Genomic DNA, 16,163 nt, shown 5'->3' with positions numbered 1-16,163 from the left:
TGCTGCAATCCGTACAATGTCATGTGGCACATGACATAACTTGGGGAAACAGGATATTCTTTCCTATTGTTCAGCTCATTTTAACTGTGTGTGTGCATTGCTCTCTAAACAATCTGCCTTAGTTCCAATATCCCGTTATTCAAAATACCAAAGGACGATAACGTATCCTATTATTCTTTCCTGTGTTTGAGTTTCCTTCTCTGTTCATTTGGCTGGTGCTGCTTTTCCCCTCCTCTCCTAGGACCCAGAAAGCCACAGTTCATTTTCATCATTTTGCCCAGTACAGCTATAGTGGGATTTCTAACTATTCTAAAACAGCAAAAAAACTTGTTTGGCTTTTTTCTTATGGATGCTGTCATTGGTTTACATATGCTACAGCTTATACTTGACAGCTACGCAGATTTCTTTTTTAGTATTCCAGAAATTACCATTTGCCTTTCAGAACTCTTACTACACACAACTCCTGCTGCTCACTTGTTATTCACCAAAGCAAATAAAAATGTGGAGAAGTAGAGGGTGTCAAATAAGCCAGTTAAATAAGGAGTTCAGAAGAACATTAACAGCAAAACCATGCTATTCACTCAATTCTAGTTCAAAGAAAGGTCATATTCCTACCTGGGCGGTAGTATGTTTAATATTGCTAGACTATGCAAGGGCTTCTTGGACCTACGCCATAACGTAACATGCAGCTGTCATACTATTGCAAGGTAAGGTAGTGACACACCGACAGGAAGTCACGATAACCATAACCCTTTGTGAAAAGCTAGTTTCTTCAGCAAGGAGGTTGCCGCTAAGGAGTATCCTATTTACTTAGATTTTAAATCCATTTGGCGTTTGTCTAGTTAGTAGAACTGGTTGAAATGCTTTGAAATAGAAAGAGTTAGTATATAAAAGCATTCCTTAACTGAAATGGAAACATTTTTCCCCAGTGATAGTGAACATTTACTTAAGAAGAAAAAAAAAATTTTTTTTTTCATTTTCTTTTCATTTGCTTTCACAGTGTTCTGAAAGTGTTTTGTTTCAACTCATTTTATTTGACTGTCCTCTAGATATTATTTAAGTCTAACATAATATGTAATATCTTTAGTTTTTATAATCAACCGTCTTGGGGCGGGCAGGTGGGAAAAGGAGGTATTGTTATGTGCTTGAAAGACAACTTTCTATTCCAAATTAGAATGAAAACAACAACAAAAAAAGAGTGTTTTCAGAAAAATGATTTGGTCTTCTGACTGATAATTGGCTTTTAAGGTCCTAGTTTTTGTTCCATGACTGATCTGCTGAATGGCCTTGTACAAGTCACTTACCCTCTTTATGCCTCAGAGCACAGACAGCTGAGAGAGATATACACTAGCTATAACCATATGTCATTATGCCAGTGCAATGCAGTGTGTCAACCTGAGTATTATCTTATTCTACCTACACAGACATCCATGTAGATTTTGCTTGCCTAGACAAGTCTCCCATTTGCAATTTGTAATAACTGGCGTTAGCAATATTTATGAAACCACCCACAGTTTTGAGGAATAACCCTTCCCTTGCTTCCCTGAAAAGCAATTGCCATCTTTTTCTCCATGCCTGTATCTCAAGTGACCCTGATTCTTGGAGCCATAGCAGCATACATGACGCTAAAGACAAGGAGTAATTGTTTTCAAGTATTTAAGGTACTGCTTCCAACTGCATAGGATTTTGTGATCTCCTGTTCTGAGATGCGTTTTGTATGCAATATCAGAAAAGTGACTGAAATGGCAAATTCACTCTAAAAAGAGTAACCGCTTCCTACGGATGGTCAGGGTGCACGAGCATGTGGATAGCAACAAAAGGGGGGTAAGGGGCTGAGTGGCAAGACCATTTAAATAGTGTTTTTCAAATGTATTATTTTCAGCTGCCTCTAGGATGTGAAGCAGCTACAGCTTCAGTCTCTGCAGCTAAAACAACCCCCTCCCCTTTTTACGACTCGTCCCTTCTGGGATGCCACCACTGGAGCTGCTGGCTTAGAAGAACTTCCTAGCTTGACTGAAGACCTTTCCCACCAACGACAGCTCCACACAGTTTTTACCAAAAGCACCCCCTGAAAGCACTTCACCTATTAGCAGCAGCACATTAGAGGGTATAACAGCACACAAGCACAGAGTCAGGAAGCTAGTGAATATTAAACATGCATTAGCATACCTGACATTATGTACAGCATGTTTACAGAGTGTATCTTCCTACTGCTTGCCTGCTTGAAACGCCTGTGCTGAAGCAGCAGGTTTCCTTTCCACGGCTACCTGATAGAGATGTGAGCGGGAGGAGGCTCTCTGAGCTGCAGCTTGGTGCTAACCATATGTTACTTGCAGATGCAGAAGACTTTTGCCTATTAAAATTCAGAGCAGCTGCGTTCAATGATAAACCAAAAGCTACACAGGACTAGCATTAGCTCCTTCTCCTGGGGGCCAAGCAACCATCATCTGTGTCAGGGGAAACAACAAAGCAAAGGGAAAGAAAGTCATATGCAGCCAGAGGCAGGACACAAAACCCCAGGAACAGATTTTGGTTGCAACATTTATTCAGCCCAGCTCAAAAGGTGAGGAGTCCTTGGAGAACTTGCATGTGCCACAAGATCAGACTTACCCTAGCAAGTCCTCAGCAGTTTCTTCACTCCATCTGCACAGTAAAGCTTCCTTTATAAGTTGCCATTCCTATTTGCAGCATTTTTATAATCTTATCCCTCCCGATTTCAACCTCGGCTCAGCCCCCACTATTTAACTGGCAGCTGATCCTCTGCAGCTGTACGAGCAGTCAGCAAAGGTCTTCCTGCTTTTCTTCTGATACTCTATTACAACTGGAACTGAAAAATGGGATGACACTTGAAAAGATTCTGGCGTGGATTTCAAATCTCTTCATGTTCAGGGTGTTGCTGATCCGCTGTTTTTGGATTCAAACCACTTCAAAAGTCAGGAGCCAACAGCTCATTTCAGATCTGGATCTCAAGCTCCCTCACCCAAGCTCCTGGTACGTTTGGATACTCAGTCCTTGTCCATTTTACTCAGAATTCTCTCTCACATGCTGCCTCTGACCATGACAACAGCCCTCTGGTAGCGTTTGCTAGTGACTTTCAATATTTAACACTTGCTTCTCTCTCACACTTACTGTCGCCCTTTCCCCTGCAGGGGCAACAAGGTGTTGCATGGGCCAGCTGACCCCTTTGTGCTGGGCTCTATGTGCTCCACTCCTGACCCATCTTCTCTGGGGTGATATTGTTTTCATTAAGGATTCAAATCCATTAATGGAAAGAAGCTGGGGACCTATTGCATCTTAAGTGTTCACAAAAAGAAACATGCTTATTTCCCTCCCCTCTTGTAACTCTTCATTTTACTTTAATTAAGCCCCAAAACAAAACCAATCTGCTCACTCAGTGAGTATGACAGGGTTTTGCAAGCTAGATCTGCTCACCAATAAAGCTACCAATGCCCACCCCAGCGGGCTGGTGCACCAGCCTTCTGCCTGCAAGCAGGGCACATGCTAGGTGCCAGGAAAAACCCTTGGACGGGCTGCCCGGGTTGGAGAGGTAAGCAAGATGCTCCTTTTTGGGGCCAGTGTGCACAGGCAGCTGAAGACAGTGTCCCCTGCCCTGGGAAACGTAGCTCACCGTCGATCTGGGCCTTAATTTGGGAACTGAAACTCCACTGAAGATATTCCTCACCTGCTGAATTTCAGCAGTCCCTGATACGAGCATGAAAGGCTTCACCATATGCAGCCGGATGAACAGCTGCACTGGGACAAGATCATTCCCAGGAATATATTACAAATGCAGGGATGTATTTTTTTTTTTTTTAAATTTATTCTTATGTCAGGAGATCTAACTCTCAACCCTTTCTTCATTTAAGTCTGTACTGTTGCCACAGGATTTCTAAATGATAACCTAGGCCTTTCCCAAATGCTGTTAGCACTCTAACCAAAATCTAAAGGTCCTACCTCATCCTCTGCATCTCTTCATACAATTATGTTTGACATTTATTAGTTTTAGTTTACCAGTTACTATGACAGTGGCCAACAAAAGATACAAACAAAAGATCAGAGAAAGTCACAACCATCACACACTTACCAGAAACTCTACTACCGTCCCAGGCACTGTCCCAGTTGCTAGCTCTCAGCAGTTGAGATATCTGATGACAGTTGAAGCAGCCCAACAATGCCAGCCTGGTGCTACAGCCTACTACTGTTACGTGGCTGTCCCTCCAAGGAGCGACAACCACTCCCCCAGTTTAAGCAGTTCTCCACTCCTCCTAGCTCCTGAGGAAACTAACTACTGTAACCAATTGTGCGTCATTTTATATTCACAAAGCTTAGATACCTGATTTTCATTCGTGTAACTGCTCTCTTTTCACAGTTGCCCACTCCCCTCAGACTTTCCCAGCCTATGTATTGTTCCACAGTTTTTCTCCTCCTGTTACTCAGGAACATTTTCTGAAGCCCATCTTTCTTATGCGGTCTTGCACTCACCCAAGCTGATGATGAAAAAATCCATGCTTCCCTCTTCCACCCCCACCCTTTTGCTGTTTCAAAGGTTTTTCACTTCTTACTTTGCTTGCTTGTGTGATAAGGGCAGAGTGAAGAGCTTCATTTGTGCCCTGTGAGCCAGGGCCCAGTACTGAGGGCATACAATGAATGACTATCAGTTCAAAGAACATTGAAGAAAGAGGAAGACAAAAGAGTTTCAGGGACCAAAACACACCTTTGGAACCAAGACAGCAATGACGAAGGCCAACTGAGACAGTAGTTATTGCAGTCATTGCAGAGCCCAACTCATGTCTGGGCACAACACTTATTTGGAATATTTTATATCTATCTATCTAATGGCCTGAGAAAACTCTGCTGGCTTTTAAATATAATGGTCACAAGGTGTTTAGCTTTGCAAACTTAGTAATGCTTCCCCCTCTTTGCAATATTGAGGTCTAGAAGCCTGACAAAAATCAGCTTTAAAAAAAAAAAAACCACCAAGAAGTGAATCACTTCAGAGACAGAAGTACAATATCTATCTTACAATAGATAAAGTTCTAATAGCTAGGACAAACTGAATGCATACCAAGACCCTCATTTCTGCAGGAATAGGTCACTTCTTATAATAAATGTATGAGAGTTTTTTTTTTTTTTTTTTTTAATTCAAAGCAGGTTCTGTGTGGAGAACTTCTTTTTTTTTTTTTTGAGACGTAGCTAATTTGAAAATGAAAGTTAGAGGCAGTGGAGTGGGAAGGAAGATGGAACGTTAGCCTTCCTCCCAAAGCATGCTCATGCAGGAAAAGAAAATAAGACACAAAAATATGAAACTTGCTGACTGTTTTCTTTTATTTTCTCAGGGGCGATTGGAGATGGCAAGGTTGGAGACGGACACATTTTAAAAAGTGATTAACAAAAAGTGTTTAAACACAATGAGGCAGCAACTTCTCAGTTACAGAACGTAATCATATAAAACCCAGGCAAAATAAAAATCCAGTACAAATTATTACACAATCAGGGAAGAAGGGGAAGTTTAAAATCATGAACGGGACACAGGGAGTGAAAGAACACAGATTACTATGCTATTAATATGTAGGAGAGCTATTATTAATTTCTAGTTTCTGAAGAAGGTTGTATCAGTTGCAAAAAAAGTTGTATTTCCAATTGTAGTTCTAGCTTTGGGTGTATACTGACTAACAGCAGCAATGAGACTGCTAGAGGTATATTGTCTCATGTAATTTTTGCACTAATTCTGTCTTTAAGATTTCTTTTTTACTATTTTACTGCAATACAGTAAAGTACAGCTGAGTTATAGCTTTAGAAACATACCTCTGCTTCTGATTACAGTTTAACTGCTATTTTAGAAAGTGCATAGGAGAAACTCAAAGTTTTTGGGGGAGGAGAGAAAAGAGGGGGAAAAAAAAAAGAAAAAAACCCCAAATATTTTCCTGATCAGAAAGTTCTAGATAAGGTCAAAAGGTCTGGCAGTTCAGATACGGAAGAGTTTGGAGGAGAACATTTATTCACTCCTAGAGGTGGTCTGGACTCCCCAGAAGCAGAAATTTAGTCTTGACACTTGGAAGATGCAGCTGATTTTCCATTATCCACCATTACTGGAGAGGGGAAATAAAAGTGTTCAGCATTGCCAGATTCTAGATTAGTTTAGATCTAGGTAAGTCAGCCTCAACCTGAATGTCCTGAACCACAAGCTCTTGCCAGAGATGAGCACCCTATGGCCTGAGCGAGCCCCCCAGCTCCGTTTCCCTGGCGGAGCGATGAGGATGGTAATGACACAACGCTGTGGCACCGCGCAGGGCCGAGCGGGAGCGATGCTTCGCTGCAGAGCAGAACACGCGTGTCAGCCAGTGGTAACAAACTCACCAAAAAGCCACGAGGGATCACCGGCACTGCCCTTGCCGCCTAGAGCGGCTGGCACACTGCAGACCCTCGGATGAAAGTGCATCAGATATTGTGCAAGTCCATATGAGCCAGGATCAAGTTCCCAAGCAGTGGTCACTCTCAAGTCTCAGCCAAGTGGCCCACGCTTGGCTTTTCAGATCTCAGACTGTGCTGAGCCAGAAGACTCCCTTCTGCTTGACATGCAGTGCCAGTAAAAATAAATCTTCTTTTCTCAGGAGTTGGAGTGAAAGACTAGAAGAAATTATATACCATCAAACTTGGTGCAGAAAGGTGAAAAAAAGATACAGAGGAGGAAAGAGAGGTGAGCTTTACCAACTGGTGTTTTACCCTGCAGCCTAGATCCCAGTCCTGCCTAACCACCTGGGAAGCAGTTAATTCAAGGCAGCTGGCCAGCAGCCTAGCGAAGGCATGCCCTCTGATCTCTGCTCGTCTCAGTGACCAGGTTAACTCTTTCCTTGCAGAGATACAATGCACCTCAGTGAGGTGCCATGGCAGAAGTACCTTCCGCTCTAGCCTCTCTTATTACTTGTACTTGATCTTAGACCCGTGCGTTGGTTGAACAGCAGCCTATGTTTGCATTAAATGTGCCTGGCAGTATGTTTGGACGGTCTCATGCCTCTCCCTCTGCACAAATTACAGAGCATATAGGCAGCCACTCATTTACTTGACTCTGCAAGTAGATGCGGTCAGTTGTTGAGCAAGTTTATTGATTCAGAAATGGAGGTATTAACCCATATGATGAAGGCCATTCAGAGTTAATTTCAGGCAAAAGATCCTAAGGCAACTGACAAGCGTCCAGGCAGGATATAAAGCAGAAGATGTAGAAAGCCCCACTCCCTTCATTCCCTGTCAGTCCAAGCTACAAGTGTAATGCTCTATAGTCTTCCCAAACTGTGAGTTGCTAAACGTACTAGTTCAGGGAGTTTAGAAAGGAGAATTTTAGTCATGAAGAAGCAAAGAGAGACTAATACGTTTGAAACCCTAAAGGCAGACAAGATTTATTTTGCTGTCATGTGTAACACCAAGGTCTCTGTAAACAGCAGTTTACACAAGTGAAATCCATCTTGCTTTGGAGCAGAGTAATTTGAACTGATACACACACACACACTCCAATAAATGCACACACCAATCTGCACAGGTGCAGCTGAACTGCCCCATGAACATTGCAAGCTGAAGTCTGCACAGATTAGGCTAATACTGCATTTTGTTTACCCCAGGAGGAAGAGAGGTATAACTAAATTAGAGCAACCATACAGCTGAAGATCAGCTGAGGATCCAGTAGCACGAGCTCTGAAATCTCTTTTGCACCATCAGTACTCACAGCTCAGGGTCTGGACAGCTGTTTCATGGCTGCTGCCAACTCTAACAGATATATCCTGAAGAAGCAAAGCAAAGACCAGCTCCCTATCAGCATTAGTACTGATCCCTCTGTACACTGACAAACCATTTCCCTCGTCTGTATTTTAGCATTGTTACCAAAAATATCAGATCACTGAGAAAAGAAAGGAGAGGTCTAATTTATTTATTGCTAAGAGTTTAGCCTGTTTTAGTTAAGTCTATGGTCAACATAACGCTTGCACTGCAAACCTGCGGTGCAGCTTGCTCTTACATGCCCTGCACTGACACTGCAGCACATGGTGCTTCTACTGATGCCAGTGAGAATCTCTGGAAAACAAGAACAATATATGCAACAAAAAACGCACAGAACAGACCTTTGCTCCTCTCAAAAAGAGGTCACTTCCATTCCCACTGGAGTGCATCCACCTCTGAGAGGGCAAACAGCAACTGCTCAACAGAGCACATCAAGGCTAAGCAACAGTTTAAAACAAGAGAAGAGATTTTGACTTTCTACCACCTTGCAGTTTACTCGGCTCGATTTCTGTCACGCTTGAACAAAAAAAAAGCATAAGATAACACAAAATATTCCACAGCAAGTATCACAAACAGTCCTGCTGGAAGGGCACCAAATAGAACAAAAACTGATAAAAACAGTGCGGTGAGATAGATAGAAATCAATTACTTACAGCCCTAGCAGCCTTCCGTCTTCTTCTACAGCTGAGTGTTTTCCAATTAGAGTTAGATATTTTAGTAAATTTTGTTGTTTGTGTTAAAAAATAAGCACAAAAATCTATTTAGGATTAACCCCCTGTTCAAGATCATGGTGACTAAAGTGTTCCAGCTCCCTGCCTAATAATACAGGGCTCTGAAGAACAAATGAGCTGTGTCATCTTGCTCACATGCAGGGTAAACTCACAACATCTGGCTAAGCAATAAGATATTCTCCCATCAGAACCTCATCATGCAAAGCTCTTGCAATTAAGCCAATCTGTTTTACCTCAGCATGGCTACAGCTTAGCCCCACTGTTATAACCCTTTCTCATTCGTATTCTTTTCAGGGCTTTTATTTATATAACATAAATGCACTTTTTATAGTCAAGGAGGACACCTATTTTTTGAGGCAGGGTTGGATCACTTTCAGATAGAAACAGAAATATGTGAAATGAGCAAATGAGCAGAGGCTGAGAAAATGAAATTATGTATGAAAAGCATATATTATAAAAGCATCATTAAGGTTGTAAAGTCAAGTACTTTAAAGTTAGTAAATACTATGATTAAATTTGTTTTTGCAACTTTTTCTTTTGGCCCCCTTGTGGTTATATGGTATGATACAGTCTTTAATTACATGATCACATACAATTTTTTTCCTGGGACACCTGTCCCTTTCGATGTGTAACACAAAACAATGTTTGTTTCAAGAGGGGCAATTCAGTATTTTGTTTTCTTTTTGTTGCCCTATATCTGGCCCATGATTTAGACATAGCATAGTAGTATAGCCATGCTGTGAAGACAGAGTTATTGATTTTCTCCTGGGCTGCTCTATCTTGTTGGTTACACCGGTAGCATCCAGGTATCCCACTGACAACAAGGATTTTCATTTTACAACCTATCCTTTTAATGAGAAGGAATGAGCCAGATTTTGCAAGTGAGATAAGAATTGATAAAACACAAAATAACCCCTCCTTTTTTTTAATGCCTGGTTCAAGATGTGTATATTCTGATTTTGTCATTCTCTTCCTCTTGTTCACTCTTAGTTCACACACACTGTTTACACAATTGAAGCACAAGGTAGTAGGCACATAAGTCCACTTAACCATCTTAAAATTGAAAGTGAAGTTTTAAACCAGCTGAATGTTACTGGTGTATCATTTAGGTAACCAGCGCAAACTGCTATGTGGCCATGACCACAGCGGTAAAGCGGCCTTCAGTATTTTTCCGTACTTTTTTAACAACCAGTATAAGGTTCTTTGGCATTCACACCTCAGCTTGTATTTCAGAACAGTATAAGCAAAGTTCAAATTGCTGTAGGGATTTCCATAGCCAAAATATGTTTAAAAGATATTACATAATTGAGCTAAACGGATGCGACTTTGTGTGACCTGTAAGGCCATTTACTTTCGGAAGGCTCTGTTTGGGTCGGTTACCAGGCTCACATATAAAGTACTCAGACAAAGCTGTTCTGCTCTGAGCTTTGATCTACCTTACTTAGATCTACCTGAGCCTGTAAGTCCTTTTTTTCCTCTAAAAGCCAGTTTTTGATACAAGACTGTCCAAGTTCTTCTGGAGTAAATGTTACCTGGAATTCCTGTCCCACAAGATCCGGAGCTCAGATCAGCATCGCGTTATACACCTGCAGACTGGTGTGCTTCGGGGGAGCCAGACTGTTTGGGACTTGTGTTTGACATAGCCCTTGATAAATGGGGGGGCCGCCAGAAACAGTGCAGTGAAAATCAGAACACCAGCTGAACACAAAAAGTGTGAATAAGATAGGAGATTGAGGAGGTTTCTGGGGATATTTTCCAAATGAAATATTTTCTTGTCCTCTATGAATTTGGCTCACCTCCCTACCGCTAAACATTAAGACTGGCCTTAGTCACCACTGAGTTATGTGTTTTTGTATTGATCTAAAATCAGTGGCCTGGAGCTTTTCCTTGAAAATCAGTTAAGTACCGTAACAATGTTTTCATCTCTGCCGTCAGCCCTGGCTCTCCTCAGACAGACAGTGACAGTTTTCAAGAAAATGTCTTTTGGGTAATGGGTAAAAAATAGAGGAAATATCCTCATTATTAGGAGTGGTACAATTTCTCAGTTACTGATAAATAAAGTAGCTTGTGCAGTACTTTGGGCCCAGGGATGCTTTGTCTTTTGACCTTGCATGCTTATCTGGGCACCATCTTGATTATGATACATTTTGTTTGCTTATTTTTAAATGAGGCAACTGAACTATGTGAAGAAGCACAACGCATAAGCATATTATTAAAGTTGGAGAAAAGGTGGGTAGATAGAGCACTGGACAGGGGCTCAGAAAGTAAAATTTCTGTGCTACCACTCACCTCCTGACTATGGGCAAATCACTTCCCTTTCCTTGCTGCTTCTTTTCACCCCTCTTGTTTGTCTCAGTTTCTGAGTCTGAATGATCATTTTGAAGTCCACTGATGCTGGACTCCGATGCAATTGAAAATGTTTTGGATCCAGCACTTGAAGAGTAAACTGCATTGAGGCTTGCTATAATCAGGGATAATTCCTGTGTAAGTCCACAGTAATTACAGGTGAGCTTAACTTGGCCATTTATCTTTAATTTAATGAGTTGTGGGCATAAAATGTGAAGTTGTGCAATTTCCAGTGCACTGATTTATTAACCAAGGCAAGCAAGTCAAAGTGCACTAAATGTCATAACAGCTTATTGTTTTAAATATCAAGTGGCAACATCCACATCCATCATGGATTCCACGCCTCTGCTTAAGTGCTCATGTGGTGGTAAGGTGAAGCTTATGAGTAGGATTTTATGAAAACCTTTTAAAGCTGTCAGACGATGGGAGCTCAAATAGCAAAGCGTATTCACTGCATTTCAGCCTAACTTGTTATACACTTAATTTGATCCAGAAATAGAGTATTTACAGGGTAATTTGCAATCCGTAAACTGTTAAGCGCAAAATGGCACTCTTTAAGTCATTAAACACAATTCACCTTCATTACAGGCACAGTCGGGATCCAGGGATTTCCTTTTGTGAGTGTACGAGCAGAAAAAAAAAAGGTTGTTGTCATGAAGATGACTTCGGTAGAATTTAATCGAGTCTAATACCGAGTATAAGTGATCAAAATGATGTTTGATCAACACAACTCACAAAATACTCTTTCTCAACAAGACTCTGTTAATGCACCCAGGAATTCACCTTCAAAGTTTAGCTTTAGGAGCACAAAGCAGCTAATGTGATCACAGTCAAATAGCAATTAAGTTTCATCAAGACCAATATAATGGTATTTTCCTTCATGCAAGATAAACTGTTAGTTGCAGGATTATATCATTGTTTCACATGCCATCTGGTTTTAATAAGCACACGGACTCGAAGAAGCCCAGTAGTGTCTGCTTTTTAGCATGTTTTAATCATCCCAAGTAGTAATTTCTAAATCAAAGTCTAAGGGTATATACAGACTTAACTGTTTCGCTGCATGATCTTAAAGATGTAAATTAAGTTTTTCCTCCTGCAATTTATACACCTATAAAAAGTGAGCAATATTTTCTTAAGCATCCTGGACTCAATTAAGTATAAATTGTCATATCTCTTGTGAAATCTATGTTGTTTTTTCACCAGCAGAAAGTCTGGATGCAAATTTCAAACAGTACAGTCCTGTCTGTAATTTTGAAAAAAAAATGCATGTGCCAATGTGCAGGCTTGTTTGTGTGCAGCTTCCAAGAAAGACATTTCAAATTGGGTAATTGCAACTTATGCATGTGATTTTCCGTCTGTGAGCACAATCTAAAGACCAGATTCAATGCCCCTAAGATTCTCTTTTTGTAGAAACAACAGAAACAATCCCAGCATCGGTACTTTTCTAGAAGACAGTAGGCCTAAGAGTTCTACTCATGTGTATGATGAGAAGTAATGAAGAAAAGTGGTGATTTTTAAGCAGCTGCAATAACTTGTCTGAATTTTCCATCTACAGGAAACGCTCAAAAAGCAGGTCAAGTTAATCTCCTGTAAGAACTCAGGAGACTCTAAAGTGTAAAAGGTAGAAAGCATAATTTTCATTTCCTGACAGAAGCAAATGAAGTTGGAGTCATCAATGGCTTACCTTTTATTTGGAGCAAATATGATCTAGAGAACTGAAACCAAACAACACTGACTTGTAAATTGTTATTAGACAAATTATCTTCTTGCAAAAACAGTGAGAACTGACAACTGATAGCAATTTCTATTAAGCATCAGAAAATTAAATATTTCATCTTTTATCAGCACCCAAGTACTGAGATGCAGTTTTCTGCTCCTGCACTTCAAGAAATGACAGTAAGTATTTTGATCTCTTCCCTGGTTCTATTTCATTTTAATTAAAGTATATGTTGTATCTCAAATATGCTTATTTTCTGTACATGATTATAACAGGATAGTTTAAAAAATGCTTTTGCATAATAAATTATGGACTTATACATGTACCTAGGGTTTTCATTTGATGTATAAAAAATGGATAGATTGACCCAGATTCTTGTAGAGAGTTCTGTGCAGATTAAAATCACAGCAACAAGACTAGAAGGGATCTCAAGAGATCACTTAGTCAAACCCTCTGCATGAAGGAAGAATCAAGACTACTTAAATCATCCCTAAAATATATTCTAACTGTTCTTAAAAACCACTGCTGAAGGAGGTTACCACAATGTTGCTAGGTAAACTGTTGCAATTTTTGAACATTCAGAATTTAGAAATTAAGCCAATTTATTTTTGCCATCACTCATTGGCCACTGAGCATAATTACTTCCAACTTAATAATGTCTAGGCAATATTTGGAAGAACCCTATTTCCTGTAAGTCTTCTCTTTTCTGTGATAATCAAGCACAGTTCATTCACAATTTTCTCATATGCTATACTTTGGAAACCTCTCATCAATTTTTCTAAATTTATACATCTTTTGTACAGAGTGCTGTCCAGAATTATGTACCAGATGAAGCCTCAGCTGAGCTGAACAGAGCAATATAGATACTTCTGATTTCTAATATGACATTCCTGCTAGCACACCCCAAAACAAAAGCTGTCTTTTCTTTGCAGCAGCATCATGTTCTTCACTCATAAATTAGATTGTGATCTATTTAACTCTTATAATGTATTTTTAAGTTTGTAAGTGCCCTGTTTTTGGCTGCACCAATTGATTTTAGTCTTGTTGATATTAAGCCATTTCTCCAGTTTATCAAGACAAGTTTGATTTACAGTTCTGTCTTTCAAAGTGCTTGCCGTCAAACACTTGCCTTTTTGGTCTCATGCACAAATTATGTAACTATATACTATATTTCATTGTCCAAAATATTAATGAAAATAATAAAACAATTGGATCTAGAACAGGTCCCTGTAGAGATCCACTTGAAATTCCCTAGTCTTTGAGGGAACGTTTTAAGAAGTTGTGCATTCTCTTCATAGTTATCATGTCAGAACTACATTTTTCGAATACTCTCTGAGAAAACGATACTAGAAAAGATCAAATTCTTTATGAAAGTCAAGATTATACCCCCAATCTATTGTTTTCCTCTGAATCACTTACCACAGTCGGACCAAGAAAGGGAACTGGATTGGTTTGACACAATTCCTTTTCCATTAACATATGCTGCCTATTTTTTAATCACATTATTATCTTCCAAGAAGATAACAGTTGCTTATAAATAGAAGGTTTCAGAATATTTGTGGAGACTGAGGGGTCTATAATTACTCGGATCATCATTTTCCACTTTTTATTTTTTAAAGGCAGGTTCTTTGTTCATTCCTTTCCAGTCTTCCAGAAATTCTCAAAAGTAGCCGCTAATTGCTCAGAGATAATTTTGGCTAGTTCTTTAAGTATTCTAGAGTGAAACTCCTCTGCCAACTTCAATTTTGCTTAACTTTTCTTTAAATTGTTTGCTCTCTGTTCTGCTTCTAATGTTAAAAATGACTGGGCTAAAAATCTTGTCACAATAGACCTCCGAGAAGACGGAGAAAAGGTGGCATTGAAGATTTGATCTGTTTACACCACTAGCTGTTTGCTTTTCTGTCCTGTTAACAACATATCTTTCGTTTCTCTTGGAGTCCTCTTTTTTTCCTGAAACCTTTTTAGGCCCCTTTCTTTTACCTGATACATCTGTTAAAATTGACATTCATTCTAACCAGTTAATGAATAGCAAAGGCATTTCATTATAAAGAGCATTTGCTATCTTTTGGCTACATTTGAGAACTTAATGCTAATTTTACTTTCTCCTTGTCTAGTTTTGGACTATTCCTCCTTCCTACAGTTTCTTTCAATACATTTGGTAAGAGGATCTCAATTTCGTGGTGGCATGCTTTAACTAACTAAATAAAAGCAGCATGCCTAGCATTCACACTTTTCCACTGTTCATGGCTCTTTGCTCATGGCTCAGCGCCATGCAGTTGCAGTGCTACCAGCTCTTGTGATTTTATATACGTGTTGTAACATGTAGTCTGAAGCCCTTGCCTTGAACCTCTACCTTCTGGAAGCTTGTGATTATGAGAGTATCTTTTTGTTTTCAGTTTTAGCATAAGTGTCTTGCCCTCTCTGGTTCTGCAGAAAATCACAGTGTAAATAAATATGAAATGGAAAATGGTTCAATAGTTATATAATTTTTATTTTTATATATATATATATATATATATTTATATATTTATATATTTATACTAATGGCCCATGTAAAATAATGGAAGAATTCAGGAAACAAATTACTCACTCTTCAATTACTACTATAGTAGTAGAGCACTACTTGTCTGAGGATCAGAGATATTTAAAAGAAAGGTAAACTAGAGGTCAGATGACAGAAAGTGTAGGTCAAAAGAGCGGTGTAGATTATTCTTGCTTTCACACTGCAGTAAAAGATTGCAACTGAAATTTTAAAACATTTTTAATTTTAAGTCCAGTTAATTATTTACAAGCAGTAAAAATAGCTTCAGCTGATACATCTGCCTGTGAGTCCCTTGATACATTTTTGGGCTGCAGTATTTTTGTCCTATAGTTAAAAACATTTTTCTCCTCCCTGTTTTCTCCTCCTACCTTGGACCATAGGAAGTATACTAAAAGATTGAACAAGGAGGGAAGACGGGGACAAAATTGTCATTTGGTAGTTGTATGGAATTATGGTTTTTAATAGTAGACAGGAAACTTCATTAAAAATGGGAAAAACAGGATTTCTGCTACCACCTTCTGCTTACAAAAGTTCCTGTGGAAAATTTAGGGTTTTCAGCTAATTGATTTTTTTTTCCTTCCTCCTCCTTTTTCCCTTGAAATTATATCCTTGATAACCAAGTTTAGCCTGAATGTGGAAGTATGTCTAAGTGTTTCAAAGTGCCTTATTTAAAGACAGGTGAAGTCACAGAGTTTCTCTGCCCGACGAGCGGCATGCAGGTAAGCACATGTGATGAGTGGGTTATACTGTGTGAAGAGGTTCCTCAAAAGAGGAGCGGAAGGAAGAGGAAGACGTTCTCTGCGTTGTGCAGAATCAAAGGGAACAGCCCCCTTCTTCTCCTCAGAAACACCCCAGACAAAAAATAAAATCAGAGACAGAAAAAAAAAACAGTGCTAGAAGTGTTTATTAGCATTTTTTAGTACTTTTTGAAAAACTATCTGTTCACTTTTCAAATTTCTGAGTCACTAATCCTTTTTATATAGTAAACAACATATGCTTAAATTTAGGCGCGTATGCAAGCCCTGGCAATATCAGTGAGCTTGTGCTTTTTGCTCAATTG

This window comes from Struthio camelus, chromosome 7 (genome assembly GCF_040807025.1).
Source record: "Struthio camelus isolate bStrCam1 chromosome 7, bStrCam1.hap1, whole genome shotgun sequence".
In the NCBI taxonomy this organism is placed as follows: Eukaryota; Metazoa; Chordata; class Aves; order Struthioniformes; family Struthionidae; genus Struthio; species Struthio camelus.
This window is presented reverse-complemented; position numbering follows the sequence as displayed.